This window comes from Marmota monax, unplaced genomic scaffold (assembly GCF_021218885.2).
Source record: "Marmota monax isolate L192 unplaced genomic scaffold, Marmota_monax_Labrador192_F-V1.1 WCK01_AAM20220418_F8-fsc00012, whole genome shotgun sequence".
Lineage (NCBI taxonomy): Eukaryota > Metazoa > Chordata > Mammalia > Rodentia > Sciuridae > Marmota > Marmota monax.
The window spans coordinates 29,798,744-29,813,726 of record NW_026695227.1 but is presented as its reverse complement, the minus strand read 5'-3'; the positions used below and the strand labels follow the sequence as shown (position 1 = coordinate 29,813,726).

General features: G+C 36.8%; 1 non-coding gene and 1 pseudogene across 1 annotated transcript; both read right to left on the bottom strand.

Annotated features, from left to right (window-relative positions):
- Positions 1–692: 692 nt before the first annotated feature.
- On the bottom strand, positions 693–14,007 carry LOC124087178 (large ribosomal subunit protein eL15-like; annotated as a pseudogene).
- On the bottom strand, positions 4,385–4,485 carry LOC124087509 (small nucleolar RNA U13). The gene has a single exon (XR_006850099.1). It is a non-coding gene; the product is annotated as a small nucleolar RNA U13 (small nucleolar RNA).
- Positions 14,008–14,983: the final 976 nt, after the last annotated feature.

The following is a 14,983-nucleotide window of genomic DNA, read 5'->3' as shown; positions in this document are numbered from 1 at the left end:
AGAATTCAAACCTGACATTTCAGATTTCAGTTTTGCCTTTGAATAAGAGAAGGGTACATAGAAGATCTTAAGAAAAAGAAGAAAACCATGATTTGACCTGAAAATATGATCAATTTGGTGCATAAAATCTATACTTGCCACCTCCTGATTGCAGGTATTGCAGAACAGACACAGATATGCACACTTACATAAAATGTACCCTAACTTGGCTCCTATTGATTGTCAAGGTTTCATCCTGGAAAAAATATAAAGTAGATGTTATCAAACAATGGCCTCAGTCATTAACAAGGTCTCAATACAGTACCCTTATAATACCCCACTATGAGCATTAAAACTTCCTGGTGAGCCCTGAAGTTGCAAAATGAGATTGTAGGTAAGGACATGAACTAATACTCTTAATAAGGCTGTTAACTAAATTCAATAAAGTGTTGGAGGATATTAAATAAAAATAAAGTTTTTTTTTGGAATAACTGATCATCCTAAACCATCCTTCATGAAAATCATTGGATAGTAAGACCAACTGATTTTTAAGACTAGTCTTGGTAAAAAAGGCACATGTCAACAGCACATATGAATTAAGATGACTTTATTATTTTAAAATATATTTTTTCCAGTATTTCATATGCACATTTTTTTATTTTTTTGTCCCCAATTGCTTATTAGGTATGAACTTTACAAACATCATAATTCTATTAGCGGTAATGGTGGAGCTGGAGAGTATCGTGCCTTCTCAGAGCTGCATGGAAAGAACTACCAATAGTGTGGTGGAACTTGTGGCCCTTTCCAAGGCCATGACTCTTATGCCCTGCAGATGTTAGGCTGGGCATCTCCCTGTGCTTGTGGGCTAGTGTGGTGATCCATTGCATGTCAGGATTTCTTCTGATAGCTTTATGGAGTGGATCAATGAGGATAACCTCAAAAAATTTGTATGTGGAATCTTCACCAACCCAATAAGAATTCAGGACTCTCAGAGCCCCACACTGGTGTTTGGCTCCCTCCTCAGCAACAGACTGAAGGCTTCAAGAAAACTTTAGCTGGTTAACACCATGATGGACAGGCTTGCCATAAAGCGGCACCCTTAGGAACTGTGTGTTTGCGGCCACCAGGGCGCACAGGAATCCTGTATATGATATAACCTTGCTTGACCTGTATCCCAGTCTGCACGGTTTATCTGGCCGAGTGGGGTAGGGAGCCCTGTGGGGCGCAGAGAGCTTGTGGTACTGCCAGCAGCAGACCCTCAGAAGAAAGCGCATTACATCTGACTGCTCCTTCCTCCATAGTTCCTAGATGTACTTGTATGCCCTGGTCTTGGCTTACTCGATGGCTGCCACCAGACCGAAAGGCTGTACATTTTTTTCCACATAGGTTTAATTGTCATGTATACAATTTGAATCCCAATATTTTACCTAATATTTTATTATAAACATTTTATATATCTATTTAAAATCATCATAGAATATTCATTATGTAAATGTAGCACAATTTGCCAATTTTTTTTTTCACTGAAGCCTTGAGTTGAGAAGGACCCTAAACCATATATATTCTAACCTTCCACTAAGCTAGGAGGTAATTTATTCTGTTTTAATCTATGTTCACTCATAAGAAGACATTATCTTTTGGGGTATCCTATTCGTTCAACAAATAAACATCAATATTAGGCATTATTGATGTGTAAGATGTGGGATCTCTCTGGAGATTAACTATGGTACAGTATTGAATATGTAATAACTATAACAAAAGAGCTACATAGTTTATTGAAATTACAAAGAAGGGAGTAAAAATTTTAATGGAGAGAGTGAGATATGTTCTAGACTTTAGAGGGTAGTCAAGGTTTTAGAAAGTTGAAAATCAGGGAAAAGGTCTTCAACTTCCTCCGATGACCAGCCCTCCTGCTGAGAACAACTACAAAATAGACCAAATATATAAAATATCTGTTTTTAGCTATTGAAAAACGCAACAGAATTGTAATCCCTTAGAAAAGGGAAGCTATTGGGATGAACTCTACTATCATGTCAGTTTTCTGCCTTGACATGCTTTCTAGATCTTGGTTCTAGGAGGGACAGAGCATGATTGTTTTGCTGAACTGAAGAGAGCAATCAGTTTGTGAAGGCAGAGACGGCTTGAGTTTGTAGGGCAGAGGAAAAGGGAGTTATGCAGAGAAGGAGTTCTAGAACCTGAATAAGGAGGAATTCCTATGAAACTTTGAATATTACTAGGAGCTGTAAGTTAGGAAACTACTGGAATTCGTAGAGAGTAGGAGAGACTTGAATTCCAACAAACTACAGTCAAGAAATCTCATGGAAAATCTGAAGCATTCAGTAAGTACCTCAGAAAGGCCACACCTCAGGAATAGCGATTAATTATCCTAAGAATAAAGGATGATCTGAATCTGTCCTAACAAAGCTTAGATATAAAGATTCAACTGAAACCTCAAGTATATTAACTGTCTATAAATACAAAGCCAAAACTCTTTAAAGGAAGTTAACAAAATCCAGACACTCAACAACAGAACATCTATCATACCCATCATTAAATAAAACAAATACAAAGAAGTAGATGAATGTGACCATTCACTAGGGCAAAATAGAGCAACAAAGGACAACAGCAAGTGGCAGAAGAGGAAACTCTGGGCCTTCTTTCCTCCCCCAAAACATGGATTTAATACTACGTAAACCAATTACCATTGTGAAAAATCCAGAAACCAGTTAAGAGGTTCGTGTACCAAATGTTATCTCAAAGCCAAACCATCAAAGTCTAGTAGAGAAAATTTCCAGCATTCACTTACCAGAGTCTTTTTAACTAAGGTGGCACAGCAGGATCAGGAGAAAACGACTAGCTCCTCACTTTTTCCTGGAAGGCGAAAGGAATGAAATGTACTTCCAACATTCTGAATTTTTGGGGTGCTGCTGTGGGTTTGGTTTCTGTATTGCCTAAACTCAGCATTGACAGGAACAGGGCTTCGATTGTGGATGATTAAGAACAAAGGCAATCAATGTGGTTTGGTCCAGTACCAGTCTTGCAGTCATCATAGACTGACACTAGGTGGAACTCCAGTACAGCAACTTTCCTCTCTCTTTTGTGGGCATTGGGGATTGAGCCCAGGGCCTTACACATGCCAGGCAAGTGCTCTATCACTGAGCTGTAACCCCAGCACCAGTACAACAATTTTCTATACCACCAAGAAGCTCCAGTATCACAGACAGATACAAAGAAGATCTCCTAAGTAAAAACAAGCGAATCTCTCCAATTAGGAGATATCATATATGAACTCAGAAAACATGAATCCTCAGAAAAGGCTTGAAGGGGATCGAGATTCTCTAATGGGGCTGCATGGAGAAAGTCCTCCTGTATAAAAGCAGACATCAAAAACTAGGAAAAGTAATTGGTTTTCAAATGCTAGTCTCAACAATAAGCAATAATATACAAAGAAACAGTGAAACAGCATATTTAAAGGAACACATTAAGTCTCTAAAAACTGACTTTAAAGAAGGGACAATATATGAATGAATGTGAAATACAATACAAATATAGAATTGAGCATAAAATGTTAGTGTGATTTTTAATCAAACGTTATAAACTGAACATCTATTTAACAAGTACTCAGACCAATAAATAGAATGCAACTAGACTGCCAGAAGGCCCCTTCCTGACTGCATCCCTCTTCATTCCCAGATATAATTACTATCCTCACTTATATGGTAATTATCTTCCTTACATATCTTTTTTTTTTTACAAATATTGTTTTTTTTTTAATTTTTTTTTTTTGAGAGAGAGAGAGAGAGAGAGAGAGAGAACTTCTTAATATTTATTTTTTAGTTTTCCGCGGACACAACATCTTTGTTTGTATGTGGTGCTGAGGATCGAACCCGGGCTGCATGCATGCCAGGCCAGCGTGCTACCGCTTGAGCCACATCCCCAGCCCTTCCTTACATATCTTTACAATTTACAACTTAGCTATGCATGCATGCAAATGTAACTTGTCTTCCTTGCTTTCTATCCAAAAATGAGTCTCTCTGTGTGCCTTCTTTTTTGAATTGAATTATTTTGTTCAAAATTATTTATGACCTGAATCTTCACAGCTTTTTCATTTTTGGTGCTGTATTCTATAGTGAGACTTGTACCACAATTTATTGATTTTTGGTGGGGGTGGGTACTGTGGATTGAACTCAGGGGCACTTGATGACTGAGCCACATCCCTAGCCCTATTTTGTATTTTATTTAGAAACAGGGTCTCATTGAGTTGCTTAGTGCCTCGCTGTTGCTGAGGCTGGCTTTGAACACGAGATCCTTGTCTCAGCCTCCTGAGCTGCTGGGATTACAGTTATATGTCACCATGACTGGCTTGATTTAACTCTTTAAAAATTTTTTTATGAATATTACTTTACAACAGATGGGTGATGTGCTGATGTAACAAGATTTGATGGAGGCACATCTCATACAGTGTTGTGAAAACCCAGTCACCACCCTTATGAACCACAAAAAGATCTGCCCATTAAACTTCCTTTTTCCCTCTTTTTTTTTTTTTGGTACTGAGTATTGAACCTATCGTACTTTACCACTGAGTTAAGTCCCCAGTCCTTTTTTATTTTTTATTTTGAGACAGGGTCTCACCAAGTTGCTGAGGGTCTTGCTAAGTAGCTGAGGCTAGCTTTGAATTGTACCTGCCTCAACCTCCTGAGTCGCTGGGATTACAGGCATGTACGACTATGCCCTGATATCCATTACACTCTTAATACACATTGGGTCATTAATATTTTGGGGGATTGCCAACATCATAGGCATGAAAAGTTTTTTTCTTTTTTATTGATGCATTATAATTATAAAACAGTGGGATTCATTGTGATACATTTGTACGTAGGCATAATATTGTTTGAACAATTTCACTGCTCATTATCTCCCCTTTACCTTCACTTCTCTCTTTTCAGTCCTCCAAATTCCTATTTACTCTACTGGTCTATGTTTATTCGATAAGTATCCTGGGACATGTGCATGAATTTCTTTAGTTTGCAAATGTAGGAGTGAAACTTCTAGGTCCTACAACTTTCTTTTTATTTTATTTTATTTTGAGAGAGAGAGAGAGAGAGAGAGAGAGAGAGAAATTTTTTTTTAATATTTATTTTTTAGTTTTTGGTGGACACAACATTTTTGTTTGTATGTGGTGCTGAGGATCGAACCCCGGGCCGTACGCTTGCCAGGCGAGCGCGCTACTGCTTGAGCCACATCCCCATCCCACAACTTTCATATTTTCTTATTTACTAGGTAATGCCAACATGTTTTCCAATGTAGTTGCACAAATTTTTCTCCTTCCAGAAGACATAATAGTCCTTATTATATTAGTTTTGTCAGATTTTTAGTTTTTTGGCTAATCTGGTAGATGCATAGTAGTAGCACATGGAGATGTTAATTTAAATTTATCTGATTACTAATGAAGTTGAATCCACCTTGATATTTTTATTGGCTACTTGGATTTCCGTTTTGTGAAGTGCTAGCTCAAGCTTTTCATTCATTTTTTTTGTGGAGGTTTCTGTATTCTTAATTTTTTTTTTAGTTGTAGATGGACACAATATGTTTATTTTATTTATTTATTTTTATGTGGTGCTGAGTATTGAACCCAATGCCTCACACATGGTAGGCAAGTGCTCTACCACTGAGCTACAACCTCTGCCCAACTTTCTGTCTTTTGTTTATGAGTTCCATATATATTCTAAATATAAATTTTAAGTCTTTATATTAGTTACACATATCTCTTTTTATTTTGTGACTTTTTATAGTATCTTTTGTTGAACCAAAGTTCATATTTCAATGTGAGTAGACTTATCATGATATATTTTTTGATGGCATTAGAAATTGGCATTGGAAAAGTGTTTTCCACTTAATTTTATAAATATATGGTCACGTATTCAGAGTTTTGCTTACTCTGAAGTCATAGATCTCTTTATTTTCTTTCTTTTTTTAAAATATCTTTTTAGTTGTAGATGGACATAATACCTTTATTTTATTTGTTTATTTTTATGTGGTGCCGGGGATCAAACCCAATGCCTCATGCATGCTAGGCATGTGCTCTACCACTGCGCCACAACCCGCCCCCCCCTTCTTTATTTTCACCTAAATATTTTACTTTACTTTTTACTTTTATCCATGAATCTATTTGCAATTGATCTGTGTTTATATTGTAATGAAGAGCTCATATTTCTTTATTTTCCCTGTATGATTATTATATTGCCTAGAACAATTTATTGAAAAATCTGTTCTTTCCCTGTTGCTCTTCAATGTTACTTTAATCATAAATCTAGGTCTATAAATGTGTAGGTATGTTTCTGGTTATTCTGTTATGTTCCATTGGTCTATTATTAATTTATATATTTGCATTAATAACAATATATTAATTAAGATTGTTTCATATTAAGTCTTGATATCTGGTAGAACAAGAAATCTTACCTAGTTCTTTGATGGTATTCTAGGCTATTCTTGGCTTACGTATTTCCATTTAATTTTATAAATACATGGTCACGTTGCATTAAAAAGATGTTGAAATTTTAACTGTGATTGCTTTGAATCTGTAGCTCAGTTTGGGGATAATTTGCATCTTTACAATGTTAACTCTTCCCAGACAGTAATGTAATATGTATCTCATTATTTTGTATATCTCAATGGGGGGTCATAGAAGGTTTATGTATCTTTCACTGTGGGCATTCATGTAGTTTAAAATTGTGATGATTAAGTAATTGGTAATTCTTTAAAATTTTATTCTTTAACTGTTGGTATATAGAAATAAAATTGATTTTTGTATATTGATTTTATACCCAGCAACCTTGCCAAACTTTCTCCTTCTACTTTCTCTTTGCCTTCCTCTTTCTTTCCTCTTCCTTCTGTCCTCCTCCTTTTTTCACTGAGGATAGAACCCAGGGATGGCCTCATGCATGGTAGACAAATGCTCTACCACTGGACTATATCGCCAGTCCTTTTTATTTTTTATTTTGAGACAGGAGCTCCCTAAGTTATCCAGGCTGGCCTCGAACTTGTGATCCTTCTGCCTCAGTCTTGCAATTAGCTGTGATTACAGTTGTGCACCACCACACCCAACTTAAGCTTTATAATTAATTTCAATAGTTTGTCTATTGGAATTCTAGATTTTATGTATACACTCATTTAAGAATAGAGTCAGTTTTTTCCCTCCTTAATTTCATAGTGTTTATCCTTTCCTTGCCTAACTTCATTTCCTTGGAGCTCTGGTACAATGCTGATAAAATGGGATATATCAGTCATTTTGGTGTTCATGATTTTAAAGGGAAGCTTTTCAAGATTTTATCAGTATGTAGATGTTTGCTGTAGGTGTTTGTAAATACTGCTCATCTGGTTGGAGATGTTTCATTTTATTCTATGTTTGTTAGTAGTTGTTCTTAAAAATAATGAATGGATGTTGAATTTTATAAAACACATTTTTTAAAATGACTTGGGTAGTCATGTAATTTCTACCCTTTTTCTTTCAATGAATTAAATTATAACGACTGATTTTTTTTTCCATTTTGGGAAGAAAAAAAACATTTTCTCTCTCTCTTCTGTCTCACATAGTCACTCAACATAACACTACAGACACTGAACCCAATTCTGATACTACTGAGGTAGGGGAAATAGGCAGTCAGAGCAGGAAAGGATGGTGAGGGGTTGATAAGGAGGATGGATCTCCGGATCACAATTTGAGGTATGCTCCGCCTTTTGAGGAATGCTCCAGTGTGTCAAGCAACGTTTATTTCCCAAAAGGGACATAAGATTCCATTTGCACAAAAAAACAATTATGCAACTCAGCCTGAGCCTATTAAAATCTCAAGGATGGGTTACAAGAGGTCATTTGACTTCCCCTCAAGTGACTTTAAAGGAGAGACCAAGGTGGCAATCTTGCCCCTTCCATGTACCACGCTGAGAGTCCAAAGCTTCTCTCTTCCACTCTCCTTTTAATAAAACTCCTGTCTCTTTCTTACCTGTTGTTCTGTGGTGTTAATTCTTTAATTCTGCGGAACACGGACTGAATCCCAATTTCTGCTGGTAATACTGTCTACCTGGAGATAGCACAGATTGTTGAGGTTGAGGACTCAGTTGCATGAGATTTCTCTGCTCCCATTTTATTATTATTATTATTATTTTTTGGTACTGGGTATTGAACCCAGGGACGCTTTTTCACTGAGTCACATCTCTAATCCTTTTTATTTTCTTAAGAAATTTGAAAAAGTTGCTTAGGGCCTGGATAGATTGCTAAGGCTGGCCTTGAACTTGCAATTTTCCTTCTTCAGAGTCTCTGGGATTCCAGGTATGTGCCATCCCGCCTGGCTCCCAGTCCCCATTTTAGATGGCAATCACAAGTAGTATGCCATCACCTACATTTCTGTACCTTGTCTCTGTTTCTCTGTTTCAAATATCTAACTCCAAAAAGTAGACATTTTTGTTACTATTTTTCCTTACAGGTCATTTCCCCTGGGGAACAGACTTCAAACTCGAGATTGGTGTGCAAGTTTACTAGTGTCAGAAGACAAAAATTATAAAAAGTTTAGCTATAGATCTAGTTGGATTTTATTTATGATGTGAGAAACAGGGCAGCTTTTGTTTTATAAAAAAGAAGGAGAACTCCCCTGGGCAATGGCAGAAAATCGGGTTGTAAAGATGAAACCAAGGAAGTAGCATGATGGAAAAAACAATTGGTTATTGTTATGGTTTAGATTTGAGGTGTCCCCCAAAAGCTCATGTGTGAAACAATGCAAGAAGGTTCAAAGGAGAAATGATTGGGTCTTATCCCAATCAGTGAATTAATCCCCTGATAGAGATTAATTAAGTGGTAACTGAGGGCAGGTGGGGTGTGGCTGGAGGAAGTGGGAATTGGGGGCATGACTTTGGGGCATATATTTGTATCTGGGGAGTGGAGATCCCTCTCTCTCTCTGCTTACTGATTATCATGTGATTTGCTTTCCTCTGCCACACTCTTCCACCATGATGTTTTGCTTCACCAGGAGTGGAGCCGGCCTTCTATGGACTAAAACCTTTGAATATATCTTTCCTTTTTTTACATTTGTTTTGATTAGGTCTTTCAGTCTCAGCAGTAAAAAAGCTGACTAAAACAATTACCATCATTTTACTTCATATTACTTTTTTGGAGAGAGAACTTCCTCAGTATTCTGATGTGGGCAGACTGGAATCTTCTGTTTTCAGGAAAAACTAGTCTGTTCTTGGATCTATCTCCTTCCTGAAAGTTTCAATTTGATTATGTGGCATTTTGGTTTGATATGGTCTGTTGGGGCCTCGAGCAGGAGCTTAGTTTAGAAAAGGTCTCCCATAATTTTTGTTTAACACTGGAAAATGCTATTGGAATCAAAGACAGTGGGGGGTGGTGGGGGTGGTGGTGGGAGTTGAAGGAAGGGGCAAATTGAACTACAATCCAGTCACAATAGAGTGCCCGGCAAATCTTACAGAAAGTTGTGGAGCTGAGGTGACCCTGGAGAGTTGTTTTTTATTGAGGCATAGGGTCTATCAGAAAGATTCAGCTGAGTGCTATCAGTACTGGGGCACTGAGTGCTCTAATCCTGAAAGGGGTGGAGGGAATCCACTTAGTGTACAAGAGCGTCCATTCTAGTTCATCTCTGTACTGCTTGGATCCAATTGTTTTGTACAGCTCCTGGGAGCTGCTAATTCATGATTTTATTGATGTCTTTTTATGAGGAAACTTAAAAGAGGTTTCGTGGAATAAGTTGCAGCTCTTATTGTTTTAGCTGGTCTCTGGGCTGCAAATGATACTCATTGTCTTCTTCCTCTACTACTCATTCCAGATTCTTCTCATCCTTGGGTAATAACTCTGCTGGTCTAGGTGGCCTATGTGGTGGTCTGACTCAGATCCTCAATTCTGAAGAGTCTAAAACCCTGATCTCCTTGCCCTTCTCAGTCAGGATTTCTGTGTTCATAATTTATAGTCAAAATTGGGCCAGGAGCTGGGTGTGATGGACTTACTTGTAATCCCAGTTACTCAGGAGGCTGGGCAGGAGGGTCACAAGTTTAAGGCCAGCCTCAGCAATTTAGCAAGGCCCTAAGTTATTTAGTGAGACCCTGTCTCAAAAGAAAAAAAAAATAAAAGGGCTCCTAATATAGCTTAGTGATAAAGCAACTCTGGGTTCAATCCCCATCACCCCCTCACTCCCCCAAAATCAGGCAAGGGAATTCTAACATATACCACAGTGAATCACCTGGGTGCCAAAGATATTCTTCCTTGTTCCTCATCTGATGATTAGGCTCAGTCATTCCTCCCAGGATGATGACTCTTTTGTGCCTGTTAGTTTCTTGGCATGAGAAGCAAAGAGTATCCTGATGGCAGCTGTAGCTTGAAGTTTAGTGGAACTCCCACCAAATATTTTGGACCTGGGAACTAAAACCTCTTACCCACAGAGCTTTAAGTTGTAAGAAAAGGGCATACAATTCCTAAAACAGGTCACTTGGAGCACTAATGAAGAGGAAAGTTTTACATCTTCATCATGGGTCCCAGGTCCATGAATTCTATCAGAGATACAGCGCCATATAATTGTCATGTATATTATTACAGAAGATGGTATACCAGTCTTACAGGATATGATCCAAATCCCATTTTATAGTCTGATTTCTTGGACTACTCCTGACAACCAACTGTTTTAGGTTAGGTTCCCTGGATAACAGATTCTGAGATGGAGATATGCTGCAGGAAGTTTACTGGGAATGTATTTTGTCTCAACACCTACAGAATGGGATTGAAGCAGGATTAGCCAGAAGTTGAATTGTGCTGCCTTCATAACAAAAGCTTCAGTTGATTCCATAAGGGCCTCTGGATCTGGGATGACCCTGAAGAATTGTCCTCCACTGAGGCAGAGGGGATAAGATTCTCTACCTACATCATCCAACTTTTGGATCTGGATTGTTCCTGGGAAGTAGATATGACTTTGGGCAAGGTGGCTGTCTTCAGCAGAGGGAAGTTCTCTTCTCCCAACTTAAACTCATGATGGCTTATTTATTTGTGTATTTTGTAAATATTTTTGAGATATTTCATTAACTTAATCTGTAGGAATTTTAAGAACCTCCAAGGAAATTTTTATAAGCTTATTCTACATTCTGCATGCATTTACTTTGGCATTTCCTTGACTGGATGTGGTTATGTAAACATGAACTTCAGATTTGAGTGAGAACAGGCCAATGGTTTTATATTCTCATGGGAGAACATTACGGTTATGGTGAATTATTTTATGCCATGAGCAATTGCAGAAGAAGGCAGCTCTTCTGGTAGTTTCTCTTTGCCAGATGTCAAAGAACTAAAAGAATGAGCTTACCTGTCACTTTTGGAGATAATATAATTGTATACTTATAAGTCCCAAAACAATAAAATTTATGATATATTGTCAAGGTGGCCATGTAGAAGGTACATTTGAAAAAGTACTTGTTTCCTATACTACTTATAAGTTCCTAGAAATGGAAAGAGGACTATATTTCATATTTGAAAACAAAAAGTGCCACATATTTAAGAAAAAATTTAATAAAAAGGCACTGAATCTGTATGAAGAGCTGACCTGAATAAAGGAAAACACATATATTGAGGCTAAAATTTTGACTTTAAAAAAGCTATTTAAAAAAAGTAATTATGTATATTGTGTGTAATTTCAATTTGAATTTCAACAGGTTTTTGGTGGAAATTAGATAAAATATGTTAAAATTTATACAGAAATTGAATTGAAATAGATAATCATATTTTTAAAAAGAATAATAGTATTATAAGAGAAGAAGCAAATATGGTAGAATGTTGACAGTAGGTGAAGGCACAGGGAGGTTATGTTGAGGTTATTACAACATTTTCAAAACTTCTGTGTAGTTTTAATAGTTTTTTGAAAATAAAAGATTTTATTCATCTGCTAAGAAAAAGATAATAACAAGGAAAACTTGCCATACCAGATAGAACATACTAAAATACCATTGCAATGAAATCAGTAAGGCATTGGTGTTAGAATAGACAAATATGGAATTTGAACAGAACAGGGAACCTGGACAGAATTGCAGATGGATTAAAAATTTTGAACTGAATATGATTGCAAAATTATATATATATATACACACACACATATATGTATATATGTACAATAATTAATAGCAACATGGACAGATATATTGTTAATATATAGATTGTTAATATAGGTTAACTGGATAATGTGAGACAGGGGAGAAGTGAGGAGGGAGAGGGAAGCCCATCCACAAAGGAAAGGAAAATGTACAACATTAACCAAAAATAAAAAAAATTGTAAGTTTCTATTAAAGATGTTGATGTAAAATTATGTAAAGATACGTTTATTTAAAAGCAAGAATTTTATAATTTAAAAATAAAAACTATATTAAGATTTGCACAGAAATTTCATTACCTTCTTGGTAATTAGATGTATGTTTGTTTTAGCTAACATTCAATTAAAAAGGTAAAAATCATTTTAGTTAGTATATTTTAAAATAAGTTATGTATTGTAATTTAAATGTACATGTTTGCATTTTTTGTTGGTACTATTCCCAACTCATACAAGTGAATTCATGGTTCATTTAAGCATAAAATAGCTGGGTTCAGTGGTGAACTCCTATAATTCCAATTGGATGGGGAGACTGAGGCAGGAGGATCACAAGTTCAAAGCCAGCTTGGGCAATCTAGCAAGGTCGTGTCTCAAAATAAATAAATAAAAAGGGTTGGGGATGTTATTCAGTAGTAGAGTGCTTTTGGGTTCAATCCCCAGTAAAATATGAGTGTGCGCATACACACACACACACACAACACACACAAACATGCATGTAAAAAGCAATAGAAGCAGCAATTCAAATAATTTAAAAACAAGATTACATAAATTGAGAGCAGGGCTTCATTGTGGAACTATAATGTGAATCTATGAAACGCTTTGAAATTACTTTTTTACAAGCAGCCAAAAAATAAAAGTGCTAGTAGAAATCACTTCTTCAAATCTTAATTGATTTAACTCTAGTACAATTAAGCATTTGTGTAAAATTTGGGTTTCAAGTCCAAGATCTAACCTTTTCGTCTACCTAGTGATAGTTTTCCTGAGTTGTGGGATGAAGTAGAACATGGTAAGTATACTGACTGTAAGAAGTAGTTATCCATATTATCATGGTCCTCAAGATGCTCCCTCCAAATGATAGCCCTAGGCTCTCTCAATAAGCTACCACTCTCCTATAAACAGGTTGTAGATGGCAATATATTTTGAAGCAGAAGCTTCTGTTTCCTTGATTTCTAGAAGTCCTCCCAAAAGATGATTACTGTTTTTAGAAACCTGATTTTTATGACAGCACTTGAGAGAATGAACCTATTCTACTAATGTATTTTTGAGAAAAGCTAGGAAAGGATGTTGTAAACACCTCTTCATTATTTTGATTTAGATTTCATCCTCCAAGCAGAGGACCCTAACTAAACCTCTAAAGGGAGGGAGATTTGGGCAGGAACATTCCTCCATTAGCTGTGCTGACGTCTTTCTCTATACTTCCTCTTTCAGTGCTATGATCATTGTTTGTTGTTCTCCTTTGGACTATCTCCAAGAATCTAAATCTTTTTCTGAATGTTTGCAACTATTCCTATTAGACATCTTCTAGCCTCTTTTTCAGATGACCCAGATACCCTGTTTGACAAACATTTCTAGAGAAATAATGGTTCCTCTTGCCTGAGGTACATTTGTTTTCTTTTCTGGCCTGTATGCTGCCTTTTATTGCTTACAGGGAAGGGCAGAGATATAATCAAATTACAGGCAAGCAGGTAGTTGCCTTAGGTCTTGACTTGACAGAAAGTGTAGAAAGGCCCCGTGATTACTGATACCCTGAGCCCCTGGTTTATTCTGTCATAGGTACTTAGTCCATAAGCCAGGGAAAGAGGTGTTTTACACCAGACTCCATTATTGACAAGTCCTCAGGACTAGCATTTCTTAACTGACCCTCTCCCATGTGGCTGAAGGTCATCCTCTCATCTGTAGCCATATTCCTGACAAAACTTTTTTCTGTTATTGTCATCCACCCTTTCAATGTTTGGGGTAGAATGGAGGAGAAAAGCAGAGGCAGCACTTTCGCTGCATTTCTGAACATGCATCTCTTTTCTATCAGTTTTTCCTGCTTACCTCTTATCTCACATCCTCTGCACTAGTTTCACTCATGCCACTTCAGACGCTGATTATCCAGAGTATAGAAGATGGGATGAAATGGAGAAGAATTTTTTTGACTCTGAAGACTTGTAAATTATAGAAGTATGGAAGACTTACAGTTTGTAAATCTTAAATAGTATGGCTGGGATGAATCCCCCCTAAAATGTAAAAAATTGGGATAAAGAATATAAGCCCTGGTATGAAGGAGGGGACTGCCACCACAGCATAAAGCTTGATATCAGTAAATTTAAAGAATTATTCAAAACTAATACCTCCACTCTACTTCCTCGGGGATATTCACTTTATAGCTTAGATTTAGGAACTTGTTTTACAGCCTTCAGATAATTCTTTGTCCAGTCTTAAAGTGCGTAAAGTCCAATCTCCTCACTGTCTTGGGTTCACCTCTTTCTAACTTTCTATGACCAACTCTGAGGTTATCTATAACTTCTATCCATATCTATGAGTAAAACTATAACAAGCTATTAGTCTTGGTTTGACACATTGTCTTAATTAATAAAAGTGTGGTATCTATTTATTTATGGCAGTGGTGATTGGGGGTGGAGAACCTGATGATAGCTCATGGGATGATATTTTAATACATGCTTTTCAAATTATTCACCTTCCTAAATAGGAAGTCTTGGAAACTAAATTATGTTTTATTCTCATAGTCTATGTTCTTATGTTCTATCCTTATTTCTGAGCTCTCATCCATCAACCAACATATCAAAGGATTCCTTATTCCATGGCTATGTTGACCAGACAAGTGCCTGAAATGTGATAGCATATACTACATTTCCAATTCTGTGTGCCTTTTT